This window comes from Tamandua tetradactyla, chromosome 6 (genome assembly GCF_023851605.1).
Source record: "Tamandua tetradactyla isolate mTamTet1 chromosome 6, mTamTet1.pri, whole genome shotgun sequence".
Lineage (NCBI taxonomy): Eukaryota > Metazoa > Chordata > Mammalia > Pilosa > Myrmecophagidae > Tamandua > Tamandua tetradactyla.
The window spans coordinates 27,844,287-27,857,647 of NC_135332.1; the positions used below are offsets into that span (position 1 = coordinate 27,844,287).

General features: G+C 37.9%; 1 protein-coding gene across 2 annotated transcripts in view; it reads left to right on the plus strand.

Annotated features, from left to right (window-relative positions):
• FBXL20 (F-box and leucine rich repeat protein 20) overlaps positions 1-13,361 on the plus strand; it is a 149,806-nt gene that overhangs the window by 35,533 nt on the left and 100,912 nt on the right. The gene's annotated exons all lie outside the window — the stretch shown is intronic.

Sequence of the window (13,361 nt, forward strand, 5' to 3'; positions counted from 1 at the left end):
TTGTCATTCAGTTCCCTGATCCCCTGCTCAAGTTTTTCCATTCTTTTCCCTATAGTTTCTGTTTCTTTTTGGAATTCAGATGTTCCATCCTCCAGTTCACTAATTGTAGCTTCTGTCTCTTTAGATCTACCATTGTAGGTATCCATTGTTTTTTCCATTTTTTCTTCTTTGTCTTTCACTCCCATACGTTCTGTGATTTGTTTTTTCAGATTTTCTATTTCTTCTTTTTGTTCAGCCCATGTCTTCTTCATGTCCTCCCTCAATTTATTGATTTGGTTTTTGAAGAATTTTTCCATTTCTGTTCGTATATTCAGCATTAGTTGTCTCAGCTCCTGTATCTCATTTGAACTATTGGTTTGTTCCTTTGACTGGGCCATATCTTCAATTTTCCGAGCGCCATGCATTATTTTCTGCTGGTGTCTGGGCATTTGATCAGATTTCCCTGGGTGTGGGACCCAGCTGGTTGAAAGCTTTTTCTGCGAAATCTCTGGGCTCTGTTTTTCTTTTCCTGCCCAGTAGGTGGCGCTCATGGCGCTCGTCTGTCTGCACGGCAGTCGGCCGGGAAACCGCGCGTGGAGGGCGGGGGGTGTCGCTGGCCGCCCTGGCTTGGGGGAGTGCCGGTCCTAATTGCCCAGCTGGCCCGAAACGCCAAGCGTGACGGGAGGGCCCCGCTATCCAACGTTCCCAGTCAGACCGGGGAGCCACGTGCGTGGAGGGGACCCCAGTCGCCAGCCGCCCCAGCCGGGAAAACGCGCGCCCCTCGGGTAGCTCACCGCAGCAGATTCTCCCTGCCCGTTCAGCTGTTCCAGAATGGGGTACGCTGTCTTTTTGGTCTCTGTCGTGACTCCGGGAGCTGTTTCGTATTGTTTCTGTTTCTTTAGTTGCTTTTCTGGAGGAGGAACTAAGACCCGCGCGTCTTACTAAGCCGCCATCTTCTCCGGAAGTCTCTCTACTTGGAACTTGTTTTAGTAGCCTTTGCTGTGTAACAATCAAGATGCTATAACTTAGTGGTCTTAGTGGTTTAAAACAATAATTTATTATTTATCACAGTTCTTTTGGCTGGTTGGGCTCATCCTGGCAGTTCTGCTAGTCTCTCCATGAGTCATTCATGAGGTGCCTTCATCTAGAGGCTTTACTTGGGCTGAATGTCAAAGATGCCCTCGTTCACAGTCTGAGATCTTGGTATTGGCTGTCACCTATTCTTCTTGTACCTGGTCTCTCATTCAGAAGTTTAGCCTGGGCTTCCTTGTAAGATAGCAAGAGTATTTCAAGAGGGTGAAGCTCCTAAGGAAAAAGCACAGTGTTACTTCCCCACATTCTTTTGGTCAGATCGCAGCACCATGTCAACCCAGATTCAAGGAGTGGGACATAGACTCTACAGACTTTTGAAAGGAGAAAAGCAAAAAAAAACCACATTGCAGAGGAGCATGGACGCAGACAGATGTGATGCATTGGGGGGGTCATTATTATAAACACTTCTGGCTTCAGTGATCCACATTCTTACCACATGTAAAAACATCTCTCAGGACCTCCAAAGTCTCATCCAAAACACATTTGATTGAAGATTCTATCTTCAGGATGTGGATAAGTCCTCTCAACTGCAGTTTCTCTTGATCCAGAGGCATAGGAACTAAAAAGAAAAGTTGTCTTCCCCACTGTATTAGTTAGATTTCTCTAGAGAAACAGAAATCAACAGGAAATATCCATAAATATAAAATTTTAAAAGTGTCTCACGTAACCGTGGAAACATAGAGTCCAAAATCCATAGGGCAGGCTGTGAAGCTCATGACTCTGATGGAGGGTCTGGACAAACTCCACCGGAGAGGCTCACGGGCTGAAGCAGGAGGAGAGAGAGTGGCTCTTCTGAATCCTCCTTAATAGCCTTCCATTGATTATATTAAACATCACTCATTGCAGAAGACACACCCCTTGGCTGATTACAAGTGGTATCAGCCAATGTTATCATGATTTAATTCTATGAAATGTCCTCATGGCAACAGACGGGCCAGCACTTGCCCAACCAGACAAACGGGTACCACCACGTGGCCAAGTTGACACATGAACCTGACCATGACACCCACTTTCCCCACATACAGTGGTGTCGCAATGATGAGATAATAGGCATTCCCATTCAAAAAGAGGAGGAATGGGCTGCACAAAGCATTGTAGTAATTCTGCAATCATGGGCACAAGTTGTTAGGGCCTCCAACTCCAGGAGCAGGGAATGTCCCTTGATTTAGGGCCCAGTTCTGCTCCCTAGGTTTGCTTCCCTAATTCATTGTTCTTTGAGGTTCTTGGCTCAGCCTTCTTGACTCTTATCTGTGCTTTCTGAGAGGTCTTTCTTTTTTTTACATAAGAATTATCAAGTGTGCTTCCTGCCTTTAGAAAGTTGAGGGCCTAGAGACCACTTCATTTTGAACTCTTTTTCTTTTAGTTCAGGCTGGTATAACTTCCTTTAAAATGGGTTTTCTGTGCATCTTAATTGAGTTCATTCCAAGCCCCAAAAGCTGTATCCATAACTCATTTTAAGACAGACCTCTCTCCACTTTGGTTGTGTGAGGATGCTGTGGCATGATACTCTTAAGCTTGTCAGAAGCACTTTTGTCTAGCTGAAAGAGTGAGCTAGGTATTGCCTTCATTCCTTTTGAGGTATTAAAGGAGTTAATAGCCCCACCATCGAGAATATTTCTTATTTTGAGAATCTTTTATTGGCTTGAGAGATAGATGAGGAATATCTATCTAATGTTTTCCTGATCCAGCAAGTTTCAGGTTCTTTTTATTACTTCTAAATTCTGCTTGCAAACTATACACTTTTCCCTTTCAGTACTTTATTATATGCAACTAGAATGTCAGTTAGCACTTTCAGAATTTTGCCTGAAAATCTCTTTAGTGACCACAAGTGGTATTTTGACCACAAGTGGTATTTTTGCCATTTGTTCCACAACTATATAACATGGGTCATCCTTTTTCCATATTCATACTGGAGTTTCCACTGTTATTCTGTCCTCCAGCAACAGTCTCCTTGCCACTCTTTCAGCCTCTGTCTGTTGCTTGTTACCAAAGCCAGTACCACATTTCAGGTTTTTATTATGGAAGTACCCCACTTCCAAGTACCAGTTTCTCTATCAGTCAGGTTTCAGTTAATTGAGCAAAGTCACCCAAGTGTTACAGAAAAAGGGATTTTATATAGATTAGAATTAAACATTATACAATTGTGGGAAGAGCTAGAAGAATGAAGGTATAGAAGAGGGAGTTGGAGCATCAGAGAAAGAGCCATCAACTAGTCAGTCTGAGAAGCCAAGCATGTTCATTTGTTGAGGTAGTGACATTACTGGTGAGCTCTTGGAGAGGTCAGTGGGAGGCTGATGCTCTGTGTAGCTGTTGTCTCTGATCCTCAGCCAACAATGACCTGGAGCCATTGTTGGTCTATATGTAACCACTGACTATAGTTGTTTATACTTGTTATTGTAATGGTTACTTTTAGCTTAGTTCCATTTTCGTGCATGTTACTATAGTTGTTTATACTTGATATTGTAATGGTAACAACTCCACCTCCCCTTGTTTGAATTCATAAAAACCCTGTGCTCTTTAGACAGAGCTGGGATTTTTTTTTTTTTTATGATTCCTGCCTCTTTTCTTGGCTGCCGTGAAATAAGGCACTTTCTCCCTGTGACGCACTGGTGTCACTGTATTGATTTCCGTGTGCATCTGACAGTGAACCTGCAGTTTTCAGCAAAAGGCAGGGACAAAGGTTCATAAGAGAAGTTGAGCATTTAAAAGTTGAAAAATTGAAAACTTTGAAAGTTGAAAATGGGTAAAATTCTAAGATTTTAAAATATAAACCCCAGTCTTTTACTAGTAGTAAAATACAGGGATTAAAGAATCGTTTAAAGCACTTTGATTAGTAATTTTGAGAGCAAGATATTAGAGAATTCACCTTTTAAATGCAGTATACATGTGGAATTTTTGAAATGGCACAGAGAGGAGCTGGGCAAATCTTTTTTCCATAAAGCAATGATGTATAACATGAATGAACCTTGAAGACACTAAGCCAAACACAGAAGGGCAAATACCGTATGATCTTACTTATATGAAATACCTACAATAAGCAAATGCATAGAGAAAAGAAATAGATTACAGATTACCAGGGGCTGGGGGTGCAAGTCGTGTAGCAGGAGAAGGAATTAGGAGTTATTGCTTAATGGATATGGAGTTTTCATTTGGGGCGATAAAAAACTGTACTCTTGAAAGTGGTTTAAATGAGACTTTTAAAAATATATATTTTTATTAAGATATCTTCACACAGCATACAGTCCATCCAAAGGTATACAGTCAGTAGCCTACAGTATCATCACATAGCTGTGTATTCATCACCATGATCATTTTTAGAATAGTTGTGTCACTTCAGAAAAAAAAAAGAAAAAACACTCATATATCCCAAACCGTTTACCCCTCCCTCTCATTAACCACTAGTATTGCAATCTACCCAATTTTAATTTTTACCCCTATCCCCCCTATTGTTTGTTTATTTTTTTATCCATATTTTTCTACTCATCTGTCCATACTCTGGGTAAAGGGAGTGTCAGTCACAAGGCTTTCACAAACACATGGTCACACTGTAAAAGCTATATAGTTAATACTGTCGTCTTCAAGAATCAAGGCTGTTGGAACACAGTTCAACAGTTGCAGTTTCTTCTCTCCAGCCACTCCAGTATACCATAAACTAGAAAGGGATATCTGTGTAATGCATAAGAATAACTTCCAGGATAACTTCTCAATTCTCTGAAATCTTTCATTCACTGAAGCCTTATTTTGTCTCATGTTGCTTTTCTCTCTTTTGATCAAGAAGGCTTTCTCACTTCCATGATGCCAGGTCCTGGCTCATCCCAGGAGTTCTGTCCCACTTTACCAGGGAGATTTAAATCCATGGGAGTCATTGTCTCATATAGTGGGGGAGGGCAGTAAGTTCACTTGTAGAGTTGGCTTAGAGAGAGAGGCCACACCTAAGCAACAAAAAAGGTAATCTGGGGGTGACTTTTAGGCATAATAATAAGTAGGCTTAGCCTATCCTTGGCAGAAATAAGTTTCATAGGGGCGGGTCCCAAGATTGAGGGCTTGCCCTGTTGATTTGGTTGTCCCCACTGTATGCAAGAATATCAAGAATTCTCCAAATGGGGTAGATGAGTATTTTCTTCTTTCTCCTCAGTCCCCTAAGGGGACTTTGCAAATACCTTGTTATTCAATGTCCAGATTACTGTGGTAGTATCAGGACATCACTCTGATCTGGACAAACCAACAAGATCTCATGCCTTAATCAAGATTCCATGTGCTTATAATGTTCAACTACACTGACCATACAAGTTGAATTAGGTAATGTGCTGCTCAAAATATAAATTTTGCACCAAATAAACTCTCCTTTTGGTCTCACACAGAAGTTGAAGTTTTAAAATATGAGCTATATCATCCTTTACTCTGTATTCTGATTTACCTTTGTCTATCCAGGTCAGCTTCATTCATATCTCTGTTGAAATCTGATCCCTCTTTGAACTTTTTTAACAGTTGCTGTATGGGGTAATGCTGACTTTCATAGCTTCAGAGCCCTAACTCTGAGTCTCTTATAATTATCCAAAGATTCTAGAAAAAAACAAGTTATATACAAACAGCTCAATATCTCAGAATTTAGAAATAACAGTTACAACTCCTGAGTACATGTGACTGCTGTAAGAGTTTACAGTCTGGGCCCCTTTACTATAGGTCCCAACCGATAATCCATGCTCTTTTTTTTTTTTAATTTTTAAAATTTATTTATGAAACATAACCACATACAAACACAAGCATTCTTACCATATGATCATTCCGTTCTTGTTATATAATCAGTAACTCACAATATCATCACATAGTTGTATATTCATCATCATGATCATTTCTTAGAACATTTGCATCAATTTTCAATCATTTCAATTTCAATTCATTCTTTTTCAATCAGAAAAAGAAAACAGAAAAAAATTCATGCATACCATAACCCTTACCCCTTTCATTGATCACTAGCATTTCAATCTACTAAATTTGTTTTAACATTTGTTCCCCCATTGTTTATTTATTTTTAATCCATATGCTTTACTTGTCTGTCAATAAGGTAAATAAAAGGAGCATCAGACACAAAGTTTTCACAGCCACACAGTCACATTGCAAAAGCTATATCATTATACAATCATCTTCAAGAAACATGGGTACTGGAACACAGCTCTACATTTTCAGGCAGTTTCCCTCCAGCCTGTCCATGACACCTTAACTAAACAGGTGATATCTATTTAATGTGTAGTAGTAACCTCCAGGATAACGTCATTTCTCTCTTCCCCCTTTTGGTCGAGAAGGTTTTCTCAATCCCTTGACACTGAGTCCCAGCTTATTCTAGGATTTCTGTCCCACGTTGCCAGGAGGACCAGACAAAAAGACAGAAATGTAATAGGTAGACCCCGGGAATGAGATGGTGATTAGAGGGCTTTGATATCCATGTATTGGTGGTTTGGAAGAGAGACTAAAGAGGGCCTTAACTATCTGGTTGAATGTTAGGCCTTGTGAACACACAGAGGTGACACAAGAAAGCCCATCAGAAAGTAAAAGCTGGGGCCAACTTGTAAAGTGCCTTAACTTTGAATGTATTCCCCAATACACACTCACATTCATTGGCAAGAGATGGAAACCTTATTGGCTGCAGGTTTTCTAAAACAAACTCTGACCAATTATTGGCTGACCACTCACTAAGGTATGTTGACCTACTGGCAATCCCTGTGAAACTAGGCTTAAAATTAAAAGCAATAAGGGAGAAAATAAATGTAATAAAATAAGGTACCAGTGGCTAAGAAAGTTTAAATGAAGTTGAGAGGCTGTTGTGGAGGCTACTCTTATACAAGCATTAGCTAGATGTTGCTAATTACCACACTTTGCCAAACCCCAACTTAAACCATTCCTGTTTACCTTAAAGAATATCTAGGGCTCTATCTGAAATTCTAAAAAAGTTTCTCACACTAAGATTACTTTCCAGAAACCCACAGCCTCCAGGTGGGTTCTTAGACCAGATAAGTCCTGAAACCCAGAGGAACCAACCTCTCCAAGAATATCAGCTAGTTGCATCCACCTGTCCTATATTATCGGCACTCCTTTCCAATATGCAGAAGTTAGGAAATGCAGAGCTTAATACCCCTAAAGATAAGGAGAAGAATAAAAGGAGAAGGAGGAGTTATAATAGAGAAGATAGGATTTAACAAATGATTATGACAGCTAAATCATTATATTGATACTTCTTTTAGTCTCCAGTGTCTTGGAGCAGCTAGAAGCAGCTAGAAGGAGAAACCTAAAATTGTGGAATAGTAACCCATGCCCCACTCCAAAATCTGTTCTATAACTACTTGTTACAATGTACTTTGAAATTTATTATTTTTTGTATATATCTTATATTTCATAATTTAAAATGTTTAAAAATAATTTTTAAAAAACCCTAAAAACCAGAAGAACAACAATAACAAAATAAGTAAGCAGACACATTATCAACTGCACACTGTGGTGGAAAGAGACTACAGAATTAGACCGTGTAAGTCACTAAACATGAACATATACAACAATAAAACAATAGCAACAACAACCCTAGGATTAGAGGAAGAGGAATCAGAAACCAGAGTTGCAGCAGTATAGTATCTAAAATGTGTTATTTTCAACAGAAAACTGATGAGATATGCAAAGAAACAGGAAAATGTGACTCATGCAGGGAAAAAAGCAGTCAATAGGAACTATCCTTGAGAGTGGGGTCCTGATGTTAGACTTTTAGCAGACAAAGATTTCAAAGCAGCTGTTGTAAACGTTCAAAGAATTAATGTAAACTGAGTTTAAATAATTAAAGGACTTATCAAATACAGAGTATCAATAATGAGAGAGAAATTATAAAAAAGAACTAAATGGAAATTGTGGAATTAAAAAGTACAGTAACTGAATTCACTAAAGAAACTCAGTATCACATTGGAGATGGCAGAGAAAATCAATGAACTTGAAGTTAGATCAATAGAAGTGACCCAATTTGAAGAAAAGAATGAACAAAATGAACAGAACCTCTCTGAGATCTGTGTTACAACATCAAGTGATAATTGTGCTGATTTGAAAGGATGTATGTATCCTAGAAAAGGCATGTTTTAATCTAATCCCATTTTGTAAAAGGCTGCTGCTGCTTCTAATCCCGATTCAGCACTGTATATTTGAAGCTGTAATTAGATCATCTCCCTGGAGATGAGATTTAATCAAGAGTGAAATCTTGAAGAGTTAAGCTGAATTAGGTAGAGGCATGTCTCCACCCATGTGGGTGGGTCTTGATTAGTTTCTGAAGTCCTATAAAAGGGGAAACATTTTGTAGAATGGGAGACTCAGAGAGAGCAGAGTAGAATGACATAGCCATGAGAAGCAAAGTCCACCAGCCAGCATCCTTTGGAGATGAAGAAGGAAAATGCCTCCTGGGGAGCTTCATGAAACAGGAAGCCAGGAGAAGAAGCTAGCAGATGACACCGTGTTTGCCATATGCCCTTCCAGATGAGAGAGGAATCCTGACTGTGTTCACCATGTGCCTTTGCAGATGAGGGAGAAACTCTGACTGTGTTTGCCCTGTGCCCTTCCACTTGAGAGAGAAGCCCTGAACTTTATTGGCCTTCTTGAGCCGAGGTATCTTTCCCTGGATGCCTTAGATTGGACATTTCTATAGACTTGTTTTAACTGAAACATTTTCTCGGCCTTAGAAATGTAAACTAGCAGCTTATTAAATTCCCCTTTTTAAAAGCCATTCTGTTTCTGGTATATTGCATTCCGTCAGCTAGCAAACTAGAACAATAGTCCCAGATGGAAAGATGAGAGACTCATAAAAAACATTAGTGCCTGACATCTTCCAAAATTTGATGAAAAACACTAAATCTGCATATCCAGAATTCTAGATAACATCCAATTTAGGATAAACAAAAAGCTCACTCCTAGACACATCATTATCAAGCTATTTAAAGCCAAATAACAAGAGAAAATGAGGAAAGAAAAACAAAAACAAAAGTTCTTGTTATACGGGAAAAGTCATTGTGTTAACAGCTGACTTTTTCATGAAAAACAATGGAAGCCAAAAAGCAGTTGGATGATATACTCAATATGCTGGGGAGTGGGGCGGGCGGGGGGGGGGGGGACCCTGTCAATCAGGGATTCTTTATCCATGCATCAAAGGATACTACCAAGAAAGAGAAAAGACAACCCCACAGAGTGGAAGAAGTATTTTCAAATCATGTATCTGATAAAAGTCTAGTATACAGAACATATGAAGAACTCTTACAACAAAAACACAACCCAATTTAAAAATGAGTAAAGAACTTAAATAGGCAGTTCTCCAATGAAGATATGTATAAATGGCCAATAAGCCTATAAAAAGATGCTGAACATTGTTAGTAATTAGGGAAATGTAAATTAAAACCTTGAGTTGCCATTTTGCTTTCACTAGAGACTGGGTTTAATAAAAAAGATAGACAATAACAAGCACTGGTGAAAATGTGGACTAAGTGGAACCCTCATGCATTACTGGTGGGAATGTAAAATGGTACTTTGGATAGCAATTTGGCAGTGTCTTAAAAATTTTAATAGAAACTTACTATATGACCTAGTACTTCTACACCTAGCAATCTACCCAAGAGAAATAAAAACATATTTCCACCCAAAGACTTGTATGATAATGTGCAAGCAGCATTATTTATAATAGGCAAAAATTGGAAGCAATCCAAATATCTGTCAACTAATGGATAAATAAAATATAGTACTCTGAATATTGAAATTCTATTCAATAATGAAAAGGAATGAACTCCTGATACATATTGCAATATAAATGAGCCTCAAAGACATCCAGAGTAAAATAAGTCAAATTATTATATAATTCCATTTATATAAAATATCCAAAAAAAGGAAGAGACAACAGATTAGTTGTTGCTTAATGCTAGGAGGCATGGGACTTGATTGCAGATAGGCAAGAGGGATCTTTCTGGGAGTGAAGGAAATGTTTTCAAACTGAATTGTGGTTTTAGTTACACAACTCAATAAGGTTATTAAAAATAATTTAAAATGTACACTTAAAATAGGTGAATTCCCCCAAGAGAGCCTCTTTTGTTGCTCAGGTGTGGCCTCTCTCTCCAGCCAACACAACAAGCAGTCTCACCAACCTCCCCCTGTCTATGTGGGACATGACTCCCAGGAGTGTGGACCTTCCTGGCAACGTGGGACAGAAATCCTAGAATGAGCTGAGACTCAGCATCAAGGGATTGAGAAAAACCCTAGAATGAGCTGAGACTTTGCATCAAGGGATAGAGAAAACCTTCTTGACCAAAAGGGGGAAGAGTGAAATGAGACAAAGTGTCAATGACTGAGAGATTCCAAACAGAGTCGAGAGGTTATCCTGGAGGTTATTCTTATGCATTAAGTAGATATCACCTTGTTATTCAAGATGTAATGGAGAGGCTGGAGGGAACTGCCTGAAAATGTAGAGCTGTGTTCCAGTAGCCATGTTTCTTGAGGATGAGCTTTCACAGTGTGACTATGTGATTGTGCAAACCTTGTGTTCTGATGCTTCTTTTATCTACCGTTTCAACCAACGAGTAGAACATATGGAATAAAAATAAATAATAGGGGGAACAAATGCTAAAATAAATTTAGCTTGAAATGCTAGTGATCAATGAAAGCGAGGGGTGGATGGGCCACGGTGGCTCAGCAGACAAGAATACTTGCCTGCCATGCCAGAGGACCCAGGTTCAATTCCCGGTGCCTGCCCATGTATAAAAAATAAAATAAAATAAAAATAAAACGAGGGGTAAGGGGTATGGTAGGTATAATCTTTTTCTTTTCTGTTTTTGTTTTATTTCTTTTTCTATTGTCTTTTTATTTCTTTTTCTGAATTAATGCAAATGTTCTAAGAAATGATGAATATGCAACTAAGTGATGATATTGTGAATTACTGATTATATATGTTAATGTTTTATTTGGTTTGTCAATTTTTTTAAATTAATAAATTGATCTTTTTAAAAAAGGAAAAAATGGAAAAAAAAAACAGGTGAATTTTATGATATGTGAATTAAACCACTTAAAAAACTGTTTAAAACCTGCTATATACAGATGAAAGCTGGTTTAGATCTGTAGTGGACCCCAGAAAATCCTTGTCCTTTAATCCTCATTCAGTATTGCTGGGTGGGAGCATTTTGATTGTTCCCATGTAGATGTGACCCACCCAGTTGTGGGTGGTAACTTTTGATCAGATAGCTTCCATGGAGTTGTGACTCCACCCATTAATCCTTTAAAAGAGGAAGCATTTTGGAGAGAGTTCCTTTTGTAGAGCCACGAGAAAGCCAGCAGATGCCTCCATGTTCGCCATGTACCCTTCCAGCTGAGAGAGAAACGTCAAACGTCATTGGCCTTATTGAACCAAGGTATCTTTCCCCTAGATGCCTTAGATTGGACGTTTCTATCGACTTGTTTTAATTGGGACATTTTCGCGTCCTTAGAACTGTCAACTAGCAACTTATTAAATTCCCCTTCTTAAAAGCCATTCCATTGGTAGATTGCATTCCAGCAGCTAGCAAACTAGAACATCAGTGAAAACCTAGAAATCATTATGTTTTGATTTTTTTTAAATTTATCTTGATGTGATTTTAGACATGCAAAAAAGTTGAGAAATTATGCCAAAATTTCAGGTGTACCCTTCATCCAGCTTTTGCTAATATTAAAAAACTTATATCATCAAAATGCTATGCTCAAAACCAGGAAAATAACATTGATATAATACTATTAACTTATATAATACTGTTAATTAGAGCCTAGTCTAATTTCAGTGGTTATCCCACTAATGCCTTTTTTTTCTATTTTTTAATTAGGGAAGTTTTGGGTTTACAGAACAATCATGCATAAAATACAGTATTCCCATATACCACCATATTAATACTCTTGCTTGGTGTGGTATATTTGTTACAATTGATGAAAGCACATTTTTATAATCATACTTTAACTGTAGTTCATGGTTTAACTTAGGGTTCACCATTTGGGTTGTACAACAGTTCCATGAATTTTTTTTAAAAGTATTTATTCTACTATATATATATACACACAGATAAACATACAACTAAAATTTCCCTTTTAACCATATTCAAATTATATAATTCAGTTACATTTACAGTTTTGCTACCAGCACCACTATCCATTATCGAAATTTTTCCATCATCCCGAATAGAAACTCAGTATGTTTTAAGCATTAACTCTCTATTCTCAATAGCATGAATATAGATCAGATTTTTTAGCTTCCTGTTTTGAAGTTGGTAACTTTATTTTAAACAGTAGGGGTCACTGTTGAACAAGTATTTATTTCTTTCCTGTTTTCTTCGTTCAAACTGTCTGCCTATTTCCACCCAGATCCTGGCTTTTAAACCTCCTAACAGTTTCGTAGGTCTTTTGTGTACTTTCCTTATGTTAGTACACTAGTCCCCAAAATGTGCCAAACTAAGTTAGAAGAAAAAAAAATGATCAAAAAGGTTAAAATAATATCAAAAATGTACTCTTGGGTGATGTGATTACAATTTGGAAAAAGTGATTTGAAAGCCATGTTCTTCAGCTACCTAATTCATAGAAAAGCAATTATAGTTTTATACAAAGCAAAAATCTTTGCTAATGGATGACTGATTTTTTTAAAGCCTGAATACTTAGGAATATCCTCCCTAGAAGACATGATTGTTGCAGTGTCTGCTTGCTTGTTTAGATGATGATAATCCTACCTTGAAACAAAAAATGGGAGAGAACAATGCATTTGCTCCAATGTTTTTACCTGAATACTTCCTTGTCATTGTTTGTGGATAGATTGTAAAAATACATGATGATGTATCCTCATATTAATATAAAACCAGATTACCTAAGAATAGCAAAAGTTTGAAAATCACTTAATCCACAACTGTTTTTGGATATATAAGAACTATTTTTAATATAATATCCAACTATCTTTGGGTATAATATATCCAAAATCCTTCACCAGTTTGGTGTGATTTATCATAGTCTTAATTTAATGGGTTTGACACCTTTTATATTCTTGTAAAAGAAATCATGCAGCTGAAATAGTATGGATTCAGCTGAAATAGTACAATATCTGAGGCAAATATATATTGCTTTGCAAATAATAGCATGAACTAAAGCAGAACTATTATTTCCTGAGTACTGAAATCCTCATCTACTCCATCTGGTTCATTGATTCTCAAATTTTAGAGCACATCATTATCATCTGAAGGAATAGTTAAAAACATCTTGTTCTTTCCCGCCCCCTGCCCCCC